The following is a 13677-nucleotide window of genomic DNA, read 5'->3' as shown; positions in this document are numbered from 1 at the left end:
CATCGTCGATCTGTCAAAGCGCTGACTGCTGCTGCGCAAACTCCACTGGTCATCGGCCTCTTTGTTCGACTGCTGCCGCTTCCGATTATTATAGCTTAAAGTGTCAAAGTCTCTAAAATGTTCACTTAACCTGTAGTAAGTTTTTTCGTATTATTCTGCCGGATCTCTGCTTTGAATAACCATAAATAACACATAAACATTATACACAATCATAAATAACACGTAATGATTATACATAAATATTATAAGCCCTACAAAGGGCCCATGTTGACTATTAATGGCATTGCTACAACACCTCCCAATCAGTGGCTGCCTGTTCTGTCCAGTTTTGTCCGTGCTAATTGTGAGCGTGTGGGTGCTATTCTGTCATTCTGCACAACGGATTAATCTGAGATGTACCCTATACTCTGTAGTTCCTGCAAGATGCAATTTCCACCCCCACACTACTAAAGAAGTCCGACAGACGCTCCTAACGTTCTCAAGAGAAATGCCTGGACAACTTTCAGCAATAAATATGTTTTGGAGTCGTCCGCTGTAAGGAAATGACACAAAATTTCACAAAATTTCTTACGTAACTAGTGGAATACTTGGGTGCTGCAGTAGTGGTAGTTAGTGTAAGAAGAACATGAAACTAACGAAAATTATTATATAATTTGCTAAAATTCTGAGAAATCACAATGGGACCTTTAGTTATGAACAAAATAAGTTGAATTTATTTCCGGGTTCTTTTCGGAATGTGAAGTTACCTCTTAAGGATAGGATTCGCTAATGAGATTTCTATACAAAGTTTAAGATTGTATTGATTTGGCGGAATGGCTGAGAGCCACACCTACTCAACTTGAGTAAATATCCATAAGAATGTTGCTAGGTACGGTCGAGGCTGTCGCGTGTGAAATGCAGTGAAGTATACTGTTGTGGAGGAAATATGGGGCTCGCAAGAGCTGTAGCGCACAATACCGTAAGCTGCGATGACTGCTGTCTGCGCCTCTCGCTGCTGACAAATAAGATGACTATCGTTCTATCTGGATTGACCTTCGCCAATCAGACTCTCTCTACACCTTGATGAAGTCAAGGACTCCTATTCGCCCCTAGTCTATTGGCGTGGTACACCGGACAGATAACCAGTCCACCGCGATGCCATGCAAAATTCGCTCGCAGGCGTTTAACTATTACTCAGTCCGTTCACACCACACAATTAGTGTGGCGGCCAACACAGTGAACAACGCTTAATCGCAAGGACTCAATATAGAGTAGCGCTCGACAGAGGTGCTCTCCCAGTGAAGTACTGAGGCGAGACTTGTTCCTCGCTCTTTGAGTACACGTACGAGCGCGCACGCTCTCGTTACGTGTTCTCGCTCTAAGAGCGACAATGGAACGGCCCCTCTCCACGCCAGACGTGAAGGGGTATATCTTTCGGTCCATTACTCCTTCAGCTCAAGGCGTCAGAAATATCGTCTGCCAATCAGCACTGCTCTTCTTAAACGGGAGGATGACGTTTCGTTTAAGGCGACCAATCCCGAAATCTGTAGCATCGGCGTTTGGCGTTCCCTGTCTCCCTGTGAAAACCTCTTAAACTGCATGCTATGTTTGTAAAGAATGCATAGGCTGGGCGCTCCCACACAATGTAGCGGAATTTGCTTTTAAGCCAAACACGGGGTCGTTCTGCCTTTCACTCGGACAAACGCTGTCTGCTCTATGGGCGGTTACCGTTCTACGTAGATAGGCTGGCTCGTCTTCTGAAGGGACTGGCGTCCCGGTGAGTGGTCTGCCTCTCCTGAACTAAAAGCTCCTGTCACCGTTGTGTCTGGAATGTGTGTGTGTGTACGCCAGCCTCGAGTATTTCAAGCACAGTGATCACTTGCGATTTATTAGTTATTTGCATGTCGTTTACATGAATTCATACAACATTGACTTTGTGTTATCCAGTTTCGGTTCGAATGAGGCGTCTTGATGTGCGGAATATGATTGTGAGGGCGGATTATGTAAGCAATGAAGGTCAGGAGACCACGACGTCTTACATAATCTCACAATCAAAGATGTCAAGATGGTAATTCTTAAGACAGAGTCCAATAAGCATTCAGTCCTAAATAGCGTGTTCCAGAGTCGACCAACTGACTACTGTTGCACAGTATGGCCTTCCCTGTCACGAAAACTCAAGATTCAGCCTCATCCAAATGGCACAAGGGAGACATGGCTACATATTGGAAACGTGGGTTCAAATTCAAACGGCTCTGAGCACTATGGGATTTAACATCTGAGATCATCAGTCCCCTAGACCGTACAACTACTTAAACCTAACTAACTAACCTAAGGACATCACACACATCTGTGCCCGAGGCAGTATTCGAACCTGCGACCGTGGCGGTCGCGCGGTTCCAGACTGAAGCCCCTACAACCGCTCGGCCGCAGCAGCCGGCGAAAACTTGGGCTTGTACTGGAAGTGCTGCCTGTGACTACGGTGCCTAGGAACAGATGGAGGGACATGATGTGGGGGAGCGCCCAATCCATGTTTTTAAAAGTGGTCTTGTCCTGTCATAGTTTTGGATGCATACTTGTATGTAAATTCTCATATTTCATGAGAGACGATCAGTTCACCAGAATATGTCACCAGACTCGCATACCGGTCATAATTTACGCCAGAGTACCCGTGTGACACCTTGATTCTTCTCTAATGGGCTGGCGACCTCTATCAATGAGAAACATAAAAGCTGGAGAAAGGGCAAGTTGAGGTTAGTATTAACTTTTGTGTTCTACAAAATACAGTCAAGTTTCAGAACATCATCTGTTACGTCAGCTAACTCGGTTTTATTTTGAAAGGTTGAAGGAAATGGAATGGAACATGATAACGCTGCAAACGGATGGTATAAGGCATCATGTCGTGTCCCAGTCACTGCGTGCTGTTTCGAGCATCACGAGGGCCATGGTCGGCAGAGTGAGATGTGAGGACTACTATCGACCTAATTTTAAGGGGAAGAACTGGTACAAATTTGGAGAGTATTTTATTTCGAAGTACGTTATTGTTAAATAAAGCGCGACTGGCTCATTAAGCAATTCTATAAAAAAATCTCGTCTAAGTTACTCAACACACGATGATGGAGTTGCACCACAGCTGAAAACTGGGTCCTAATTAAAGTACATAGAAATAAAAACATTACGATGAAATAATAACCACGCTGGACTAAAGAAACAGTTATTTACTGACACTTGCAAGATATCAGCCCTATCTGTCGATATCGTGCGGACATTTGGGCCATGATAACGACAGTACGCAGTTATGACCTTCTGAACACATAGCTTTTTAACGCCCGTGTACCACTTGATTGTCTCACGCTCCGGTTCGCTACGGCAGCCCAATGTCGGAGCGTGAACTACTGTACGGTACAGTGAGTAACAGGTTCCTGTTTATTAACTCGGTAAACCAGCAAGCGATAGTGTGTCACCTCCAGCAGCAGTATATAGTGACGGTCAAATTTCAATGTTTAAACATCAAAGCTAGAGACAGTTGTGACTGGTTGGCATAGTTAACATGTGGCTTTTCGACTAACTCTTACACGAGGCAAACGAAACGGTACGAGTGTTTCATTCTGCTATTATTTGTACCTTGAGATTTAGTTGGAGCAATCATAGCGAAGACCTGGTAAACGGAGAGAGGAATAGTTGGCTGACGTTACATACTTGTTAATGAAAGGATGACTATCATGCTACCCTTTCAGCCACATTCTCTTTCGTCAAACAACTTCATTGGTACAATGGGAAAGAGATGTAAAATCATGAAGTCACTGATTAAGAATCTTGCTTCGAAGATATAATATTGTTAAATACCACTTTGTCCGTAACAGAGATGTGTATATGAATGTGTGTATGTGTGTTTCATATACTGGGTGATCAAAAAGTCAGTATAAATTTGAAAACCGAATAAATCACGGAGTAATGTAGATAGAGAGGTACAAATTGACACAGATGCTTCGAATGACATGGGGTTTTATTAGAATAAAAAATAAAAATACAACCGTTCAAAGAATGTCCGACAGATGGCGCTTTATCTGATCAGAAGAACAATAATTAGCATAACAAAGTAAGACAAAGCAAAGATGATGTTCTTTACAGGAAATGCTCAATATGTCCACCATCATTCCTCAACAATAGCTGTAGCCGAGGAATAATGTTGTGAACAGCACTGTAAAACATGTGCGGAGTTATGGTGAGGCATTGGCGTCGGATGTTGTCTATCAGCATCCCTAGAGATGTCGGTCGATCACGATACACTTGCGACTTCAGGTAACCCCAAAACCAATAATCGCACGGACTGAGGTCTGGGGACCTGGGAGGCCAAGCATGATGAAAGTGGCGGCTGTGAACACGATCATCACCAAACGGCGCGGGCAAGAGATCTTTCACGCGTCTAGCAATACTTTCTTTTTGGTTCTCGTAAAACTCCATGTTATTCCAAGCATGTGTGTCAATTTTTACCTCTCTACATACATTATTCAGTGGTTTATTAAGTTTTCAAATTTATACTGTCTTTTTGATCACCTGGTATAGGTGCTACAGAGTGTCAGTACTAGAAGATTTTTTAAATGCGTTGTCCATATATCTGCATGGCATTGACATACTATCTGCTCATATTGCTTACCTGTTTTCATGTTAAATAACGTGTGTTCCACTTGTAGAACGAAGTTTCGAAACACATGGGGCAAACGTGACCAGTTCCAACACCTCCTCCTACTCTTTGAATATCAAGCGAGTATAACGGCTCCGGATGTCACTCCACTGTATGGTACTCTGCACTCGTGCATTAGGCAGTTGCATTGGGGCGGAGCCAGTGACAGGCAACACGCACGTGCAAAAAGTTTAAAAGCAGTGCATTCAAGAAGTCTAAAATGAATATTATCCGAAGTATGGCCATTTTTTAAGAGGGGTCAGAGTTCAGTTGTTAGGGTTGAGATCTTGGAAATGTACGCTTTTCTCCTTAAAACAGAGGGTCAAGTTGGTTATGTTTACTTGGAAGGTCACAAATAGCAAACATGAACGTTGAGGACACCTGTCAGTCGATGTCAGATAAGCAGAGATCATACTAACACAGCATTACACCACACCGCCTCTAGCCACGATATGGCGCTGTTGGCCGACAAAGAGAGTCCACGAGTCTATCCAGTTGTGTTCAGCTGACGTCACTCAACAGGTCCTGTAGAGCCGCCGGCTCGCAGGGGCGTTGAGACCTCCACTCTCCACACGCTCGTGCCAGACATATCCTATGAGGCTGTGATCGGGTGGTTTGGTGGGCGTGTCGGGATCCTGAGTGGTCGTCAAGCCAGGAGCGTGTCCACACAGCCCTCTGAACACGGCTGTTGTCTTGGGAGCGTCCACAGGATACTCAGCATGAATCTGGGACACAGGTCCGGAATTAAAAGATCACTATGAGGTCTGATGCGATCCAGAATGCACGTACACAAAACTTCGCGTAAAGTTTTAAAACTCCCGTTCATAGTTGATCTGCTAAAAGCGACAATTCAGAAAGTTGCTGTCATTTTCTTCCTAATTTTTTTGGATTTTTTTCTGTGCTGCGAGTGGCCCGCTGATACACATGCGCTCCAGAGGGCACAGGGATCCACTACACGATCCCAACCCCAGAATAAGATGAAGAGGCGTGTATTAGACCTTCAGCTGACAAATATTTTTTTGGAAAAAAGCAGTGTTACTTGTGGTCAAAAGAATCTCCTCCTACAACTCGTACTTGTGCTCACAATATAGTTAGTCATCTTCCAGGTGGTAAACGTGAAGGAAAAACGATTGATTCAACTGACATACTATCTGCTTGGGAACTGTTCATTAGTGAAGATTCATAGCAACTAATACTCACCAATACAAAAGTCAAGATACATGACATGTCAAACATGTCAAACAAAAAATACAGAGCTCCTAAGCCAGCGTTGATAAAGCCGCTAGATATGATAGAACTGAGAGCATTTCTGGGTCTGGTTTATTTATCTGGAGTGATGAAATCCAATCACGAAAATGTTGTTGGACGTTTTGCTAATGATGGAAATGGTCGTGATGTGTTTCGAGCCACTATGAGCGTTCAGAGATTTTTATTCATTTTGTCTTGTTTCCGATTAGATTGTGCTAGAAGAGATGCTAGGATGGCTGATGACAGACTTGCAGCTATTAGAGATGTGTGGGAACTGTTTATAGGCAAATGTCAAAAGTATTATACTCCAGGAGCGTACGTGACAATCGATGAAATGTTAGTACCCTTTCGTCGTAGGTGCAAATTTCACATGCATATGCCCAAGAAGCCAGCCAAATACGGCCTCAAAATTATGTGCCTTTGTGACTCACGAACATTCTATTTAAGCAATGCATTTGTTTACACAGGAAAAGGGACAAATAAAAGTACATTATCAATCCCAACGCAGGATGTTTTGGAATTAATAACACCAATTGAGGGAAGCAATAGACATGTGACAGTAGACAATTGGTTCATGTCACTTGAACTCTGTGATCAACTAGAAGCCAAAAAGTTGACTGTCTTAGGCACTCTAAAGCAAAATAAACCGCAGATCCCAGAAGAATTCAAACCAAACAGAAAGCGCTCAGTAGAATCTGCATTATTTGGGCACAACGAAGGAAAGACAATTTGTTCTTATGTTCCTTGGAAAGGTCGAGCTGTTGTGTTGCTTTCATCTATGCATTGCGATCAGAAAATTAGTACTTAACAGAAAAAATCTGAAATGATCATTGATTACAATGCGACAAATGGAGGAGTGGACGCACTGGACCAAATGTGCGCCAACTATTCGCTATTACGTCGAACACGCAGATGGCCAATGTCTGTATTTTATGCCATTCCAAACATAGTAGGAGTCAATGCTGCTGTCTTGCTTCAGTGCACCAAACAACCTGATGAAACAAATGATTTAAAAAGAAGAGAATTGCTACAGAAGCTTGGAATGGATTTAGTAAAGCCCCATATACAACGCCGAGATGTCCGACCCCTTTCTCGTGAACTGAGAGACGTTGTTGTTAAACTTGGTGGTACTCCTCTTACCTCAACATCTTCAGAGCTAGAACCCTTGAGGAAAGCAAGATGCTACATGTGCGCAAGAAATGTGGACAAGAAAACAAAAATAGTGTGTGAAAAATGCTCAAAACATGTTTGCCCCAACCACAGATTTTCAGTGTGCCAGAATGGTTTGTAATCATATCTAAAATATGTAAAAATCTTTATAATATTCAGTGATAAAAGTGCAATTTAAAATAAAATTTCCTTAAAGTACAGTTCCGTTTTTCTTATTGGGGTACTCCGAGACCCCACTAGAGTATTAGTGTATGAGCATTTCACTACAGTAGTTAAGGGTTAAGACATTCGTGCACTCTCTTACATATAACCTGACATCTCAGTGAGTCAATATTACAACATGTGTTGTACACGAGCAACATGCAGTAATGATAATTATACTACTACTGCTAATAACAACAACAATAACAATGGAGACAGATATGAACACACGTTTCCCTTGATGGGACATGCACAACTGTTGATATTCATCACCTTGTGATAAAACCAACTACAGTTGTAATGTTTTGCAACTGTAGAAGTTTTTATCGTTGATCACAGAAATTCCATATGTTATGCTTTATATCAGAATACACATACAACAAAAATTGTAGCTCGGCATCTCTAAACTGACATAGATGTAAAACAGTGTAAAATATCGATTTTTGCAGCAGCTGTTGCAACTGTGGATGCATTACTTTTACGTATTTGTACGCCCTTTCTATTAACAAATTACATAATAACAAAAATACCAAAATATTACGTCCTGCAATTTCATAACGTTATAGCTACAGTACAAACAGTTGTGACTGCACACCAGGTTTGGCCTTAGAGCTGACTGGAAGAGAGGGGAATCCCTTTCTCTCTCTTAGTCGCTCTTTGTTTTAATTCGCAACAGTCACCGGCTATTGAAAACTCTTGCTTCCCCTCAGGAGGTATCCTTAGAAAAGGATCGAGGAACAGGAAAGTTCCAGCTTTAGGTTAGGTACAGGTCAGACAGAAATTCGACTGTGAGGCATACCCAGGGGCAGACATAAGCTGAGATGTCAATTTAATTCTGGAAGAATAAATGCGGAAAGAGGTGGGCACTGACCTGCAGAGCAATCATGAAATGCATCTTAATATCTCTTAGGCTCTAGATACAACTCTTACGAATACCACATAGGCACTCCAATAGGGATAGACATCTATGAAAAGGGCATCACAGAAGTTGGACAAACAAACACAGATATAAGGCGCTAACGGAAAAGAAACCTTGGGAAACAGAAAAAAAGAATGTGAAGAAGAAATGACAGTGGCAATGGAAGACACTGGAGATCTCATATAAGAATCATAGCTTAACACAGCATTCGAACGTAGAATCGATAGCTAACATACCTTCGCAGCTTCCGAAATCAATGGTGGAAGTGTCAACCAAGAATTATTCAAGTTGGCGTTTAGAATATACGAGAATGGCGATATACCGTTAGACACAATGCTGAAGGCATGAGCAGATACTTGCGAGGCCTATCGCACAATTAGCATAGAACCTCATCTACGGAAATTGTCAACAGGAATGATATATGCAGAGGAATGGAAAAGGAAATAGACGATACGATAGATGACGATCATTTTGGCTGTCAGAAGCCTAATAGCACAAGAGAGCAGCGCGTCTGACGTAATTGATGAGGGAAGCAAAACTTTAAAATCAAATGGACACATTCATAAGACCTGTAGACCTAGAAAACGCATCCAGTGACGTAAAATTGAGCAAGATGTTCGAAATACTGTGAAAAGTAAGAGTACTGTTCAGTGAAAGACAGGTAATATATGATACATACAAGAACCAAGAGAGAACGATAAGAACAAAATGCTGTCCCATCTTCCTACGAACGTGCTCTGTATGTTCCATCCTTCACGGTTCTGCTGAGAATCTCATCGTTTCTTGCCTCATCAATCTAATTTTCAACATTCTTCTGTAGCACCACACTTCAAACGCTTCGATTTTCTTCTGTTCCGCTTTACCTACTGTCCTTGATTAACTTTCATACAATCCTGCGCTCCATACTTCCTCAGTTACTCGTCCTCAAAATAAGACCGACATTTTGTATTAATTGATTTCTTTTACCCAGGAACGTCCTCTCTGAATGTTCTTGTCTGCTTTTTATGCCCTCCGTAATTTGTATGTTATGAGTTACTTTGTTCTCAAGGTAGCATAATTCTTTCAGTTCGTCTAGACCTTCGTCTACAATTTCAAAGCTAAGTTTAACATTAATATCATTTCTGCTACACTTCATTAATTTAGTCTTTCTCTGGTTTAGTCTCAGTTCATAGAGTGTGCTCATTAAAGCTTTTAGCCTCTTCAACAGGTCCTACAATTATCTCTTATTTCCACTGAGAGCAGCAATGTCACTGAGAGCAGCAATGTCATCAGCTATTCTTATCACTGGTAAACTTTCAACATGAATTTGAATTACACTTCTGGACCCCTCTTTTAATTCCGTCATTGCTTCTTCGATGTACAGAATGAATCGAAGGAATTATTACATGTACCTATTTCACCTTTTCTAATTTGAGCTGTTTGTTCTTGGTCTTCCTATTTTATTCCCTTGTTTGATGTAAATAATGCACGTTATCCTTCAGACGAATGGAAAAACTGATAGAAGCCGACCTCAGGGATGATCAGTTTGGATTCCGTAGAAATATTGGAACACGTGAGGCAATACTGGCCTTACGACTTATCTTAGAAGTAAGATTAAGGAAAGGCAAACCTACGTTTCTAGTATCTGTAGACTTAGAGAAAGCTTTTGATAATGTTGACTGGAATACTCTCTTTCAAATTCTAAAGTTGGCAGGGGTAAAATACATGGAGCGAAAGGCTATTTAGAATTTGTACAGAAACCAGGTGGCAGTTATAAGAGTCGAGGGGCACGAAAGGGAAGCAGTGGTTGGGAAGGGAGTGAGACAGGGTTGTAGCCTCTCTCCGTGTTATTCAATATGTATACAGAGCAAGCAGTAAAGGAAACAAAAGAAAGATTCGGAGTAGGTACTAAAATCCATGGAGAAGAAATAAAAACTTTGAGGTTCGTCGATGACATTGTAATTCTGTCAGAGACAGCAAAGGACTTGGAAGAGCAGTTGAACGGAATGGACAGTGTCTTGAAAGGAGGATATAAGATGAACATCAACAAAAGCAAAACGAGGATAGTGGAATGTAGTCGAGTTAATTCGGGTGATGCTGAGGGAATTAGATTAGGAAATGAGAAAGTAGTAAAGGAATTTTGCTATTTGGGGAGCAAAATAACTGGTGATGGTCGAAGTAGAGAGGATATAAAATGTAGACTGGCAATGGCAAGGAAAGCGTTTCGGAAGAAGAAAAATTTGTTAACATCGAGTACAGATTTAAATGTCAGGAAGTCGTCTGTAAGTATTTGTATGGAGTGTAGCCATGTATGGAAGTGAAATGTGGACGATAAATAGTTTGGACAAGAAGAGAATAGAGGCTTTCGAAATGTGGTGCTACAGAAGAATGCTGAAGATTAGATGGGTAGATCACATAACTAATGAGGACGTATTGAATAGAACTGGGGAGGAGTTTGTGGCACAACTTGACTAGAAGAAGGGATCGGTTGGTAGGACATGTTCTGAGGCATCGAGGGATCACCAATTTAGTACTGGAGGGCAGCGTGGAGGGTAGAAATCGTAGAGGGAGACCAAGAGATGAATACACTAAGCAGATTCAGAAGGATGGAGGTTGCAGAAGTTACTCAGAGATGAAGAAGCGTGCACAGGATAGAGTAGCACAGAGAGCGGAGACCAAGAGATGAATACACTAAGCAGATTCAGAAGGATCGAGGTTGCAGAAGTTACTCAGTGATGAAGAAGCGTGCACAGGATAGAGTAGCACAGAGAGCTGCATCAAAGCAGTCACATGACTGAAGACCACAACAACAATAACCCTTCTTTCCCTCTAGGCTGCATCCATTTTCCGGAGAGTTTCGGATATCTTGCACCATTTTATATTATTGTACGATTTCTATATATTTACAAATCCTACGACAGTGTCTAGATTTTAATCATCAATCGCCAACACAGAGTCCCTTCTCTGATGCCTTTACCTTTCCTAAAACCAAATTGATCGTCATCCAGCACTTCCTTAATTTTCTTTTTCTTCTTATATATATACTCTCGTCAGCAATTTGAGTGTGAGAACTCTTAAGGTAATTGTGCGATTGCCCTTACATTTATCTGTCTTTACAACATTCAAAATAGTGCGAGTGGCTTTTACTTGAGATTCTGATGGTATATCTCCAGAACCATACAGTCTACAAACCAACTGCGATAATAGCTTCGCTTCAAATCTCTCAACAAATTTCGAAATTCCACATGATTTGGTCGCAAGTCTTCCTAAGCTATGTTTGTTTTTATGGGCTGGAGTGGCAGGCACGTCGACGACCGGTGTTTGCCGCGATCTCCGACAACTGAGGACAAAGCAGCGTCTACCTGACAAAAGCGACACCCGCCGCCGAACACCACAGAACGCCACTCAGTGTCCCAGCTGACTTTGGCTCTGCACTATACTGCCTGTGGTATGGTGTCAGTGGTAACCACAGATCTCAACCCAAATTCCATCAGTCTGTCTGTGATGGCTGGTGAACTTCTCACCACTCTGTTGTCTCGACCCCAACTTCTCACCACTCGACTCCAACCCGTCGCTACATGTCCTGCAGTTGTTGCTCTGCTGCGAAATGTCAGTGCACTGTGTCGGTACGATGCTATCAAGTCCCTCATGGCGAAGATTCGATCTTTTACAAAGTATTAAGGATGCCCATAAACTCAAAGTGCGTGTTCTTTGGACATTTTATTTTGTGATGTGCACCTGAATAACTCCAGTAGCTTTAAACACACATAGTTACGATCGTGTACTCACATCATTTTCCATCTGTAGGTATATCTCTTCTGTACTGACAATAAACTAAATTCGAAATCATCACACAGGCATAAAAGTAGTGCAGTATGATTTTTTTAAAAGACAACATAGCTGAAATTAACTGTAAAAATTATTTATTTCCACAACTGCAATTTTGATCTTGTGCCCATTATATAGTGCTTTACAGCAAAAGCTGAAAATAAGGGACATAGGGCGTGTATAGAATGGCACTATCATGCCATCCATACTGCAGTTACATCAAGAAATGCTAGGAAGAATACATGTTACATTGTGTCTCAGTAGATGTCAAAATTTATGAACCTTCTGACGTGTATATGCCTCATCGTTGTGTCTGTACGTTGAGTATTTTAACTCTGAGAGTACATCAGCATTAAATGAGCATAAGGATCACAGAAATGGCATCAGGTAGATTTATTGTTACCGACGTTAACATCATTAACATGAATCTCATCAAATCACTGTTCATGTACACTGTTTACAAGGCAACTGAGGCAGTTGGTGGAGGAATATATTCACAGGTAGTTTTTTCTTTGCTCTCATTAGTGATTGTACATCCCACAGTAAACGTTTATATCAGAGTATTTCAATATCATGTTTACATTCGTTAACAGAGTTTGGAATTCTGATTTATAATACAGTCAGATGACATAAGGGAATAAGATAAAAAAATTGTTTATTATGATAGGGTGTAATAGCACATATGGTATGTACCCACAAAGACTTACAGTAACTTGGATGCTCATAATAACATGGCAGTAACAATCATATTTGTATGTGTAGTCATTGTAGCAGATTAACACCACAAAGGCATAAATCAGATTCACAACAAGTTTTGTACATGAACTGATCCACAGACAAATAAAAAAAAAGAAGTACAATACAGTGAGATAAAAGTGTGTGATGGGATACCTCCCACAAAATACAGAACATTACGTGTACCACCATCTAACTGTAAAATGTACTATTAATATGTAAGGTACCATGCCAGTACAATTGTAGTCATAGATCTCCATGATCCTTAGAATGTTTAGGGGGAGAAGGGCTTTCTCAACTGCATTTGCAAAAAACCTCATACAGTTTTTGCTGAATTACTAAACTATATTGCTTATGTTAAAATAAAGGCATCATAAATATAAAACATGTATGAGTGGACATGATTCTTCCTTGTTTTCATACAAATCATTCAACTCATACGAAAAGTCATAAGGACTACTCATATTGTAAAACCAGCGTAAATATGGTTCTGTACAAATCTTTACTTCCTATGCTTGTGAGTAAGTCAACGTCAAATAGGCTAAACACACATCCCCATTTAGGTTACCTACTGTTATAAACACATAAAACTGACTGGAAATTATCTCAATAGCTTTTATTTCTTAAATCTATCTCATTGCTGAGCAAGTCATGTGGGTGATTTTTGAAGTAGTTGTATATTTCCATTTCTTCGAGTAGGTTGGTACTTCTACCCTTAGGCAATGTATCAAGAATCTTTACCACTGAATGTACACCACTGGCCATTAAAATTGCTACACCACGAACATGAAGTGTTACAGACGCGAAATTTAACCGACAGGAAGAAGATGCCGTGATATGCAAATGATTAGCTTTTCAGAGCACTCACAGAAGGTTGGCGCCGGTGGCGACACCGACAACGTGCTGACATGAGGAAACTTTCCAACTGATTTCTCAT

This window comes from Schistocerca piceifrons, chromosome 11 (assembly GCF_021461385.2).
Source record: "Schistocerca piceifrons isolate TAMUIC-IGC-003096 chromosome 11, iqSchPice1.1, whole genome shotgun sequence".
Taxonomy (NCBI): Eukaryota; Metazoa; Arthropoda; class Insecta; order Orthoptera; family Acrididae; genus Schistocerca; species Schistocerca piceifrons.
The sequence above is the reverse complement of the archived record's forward strand: the minus strand, read 5'-3'. Positions refer to the sequence as shown.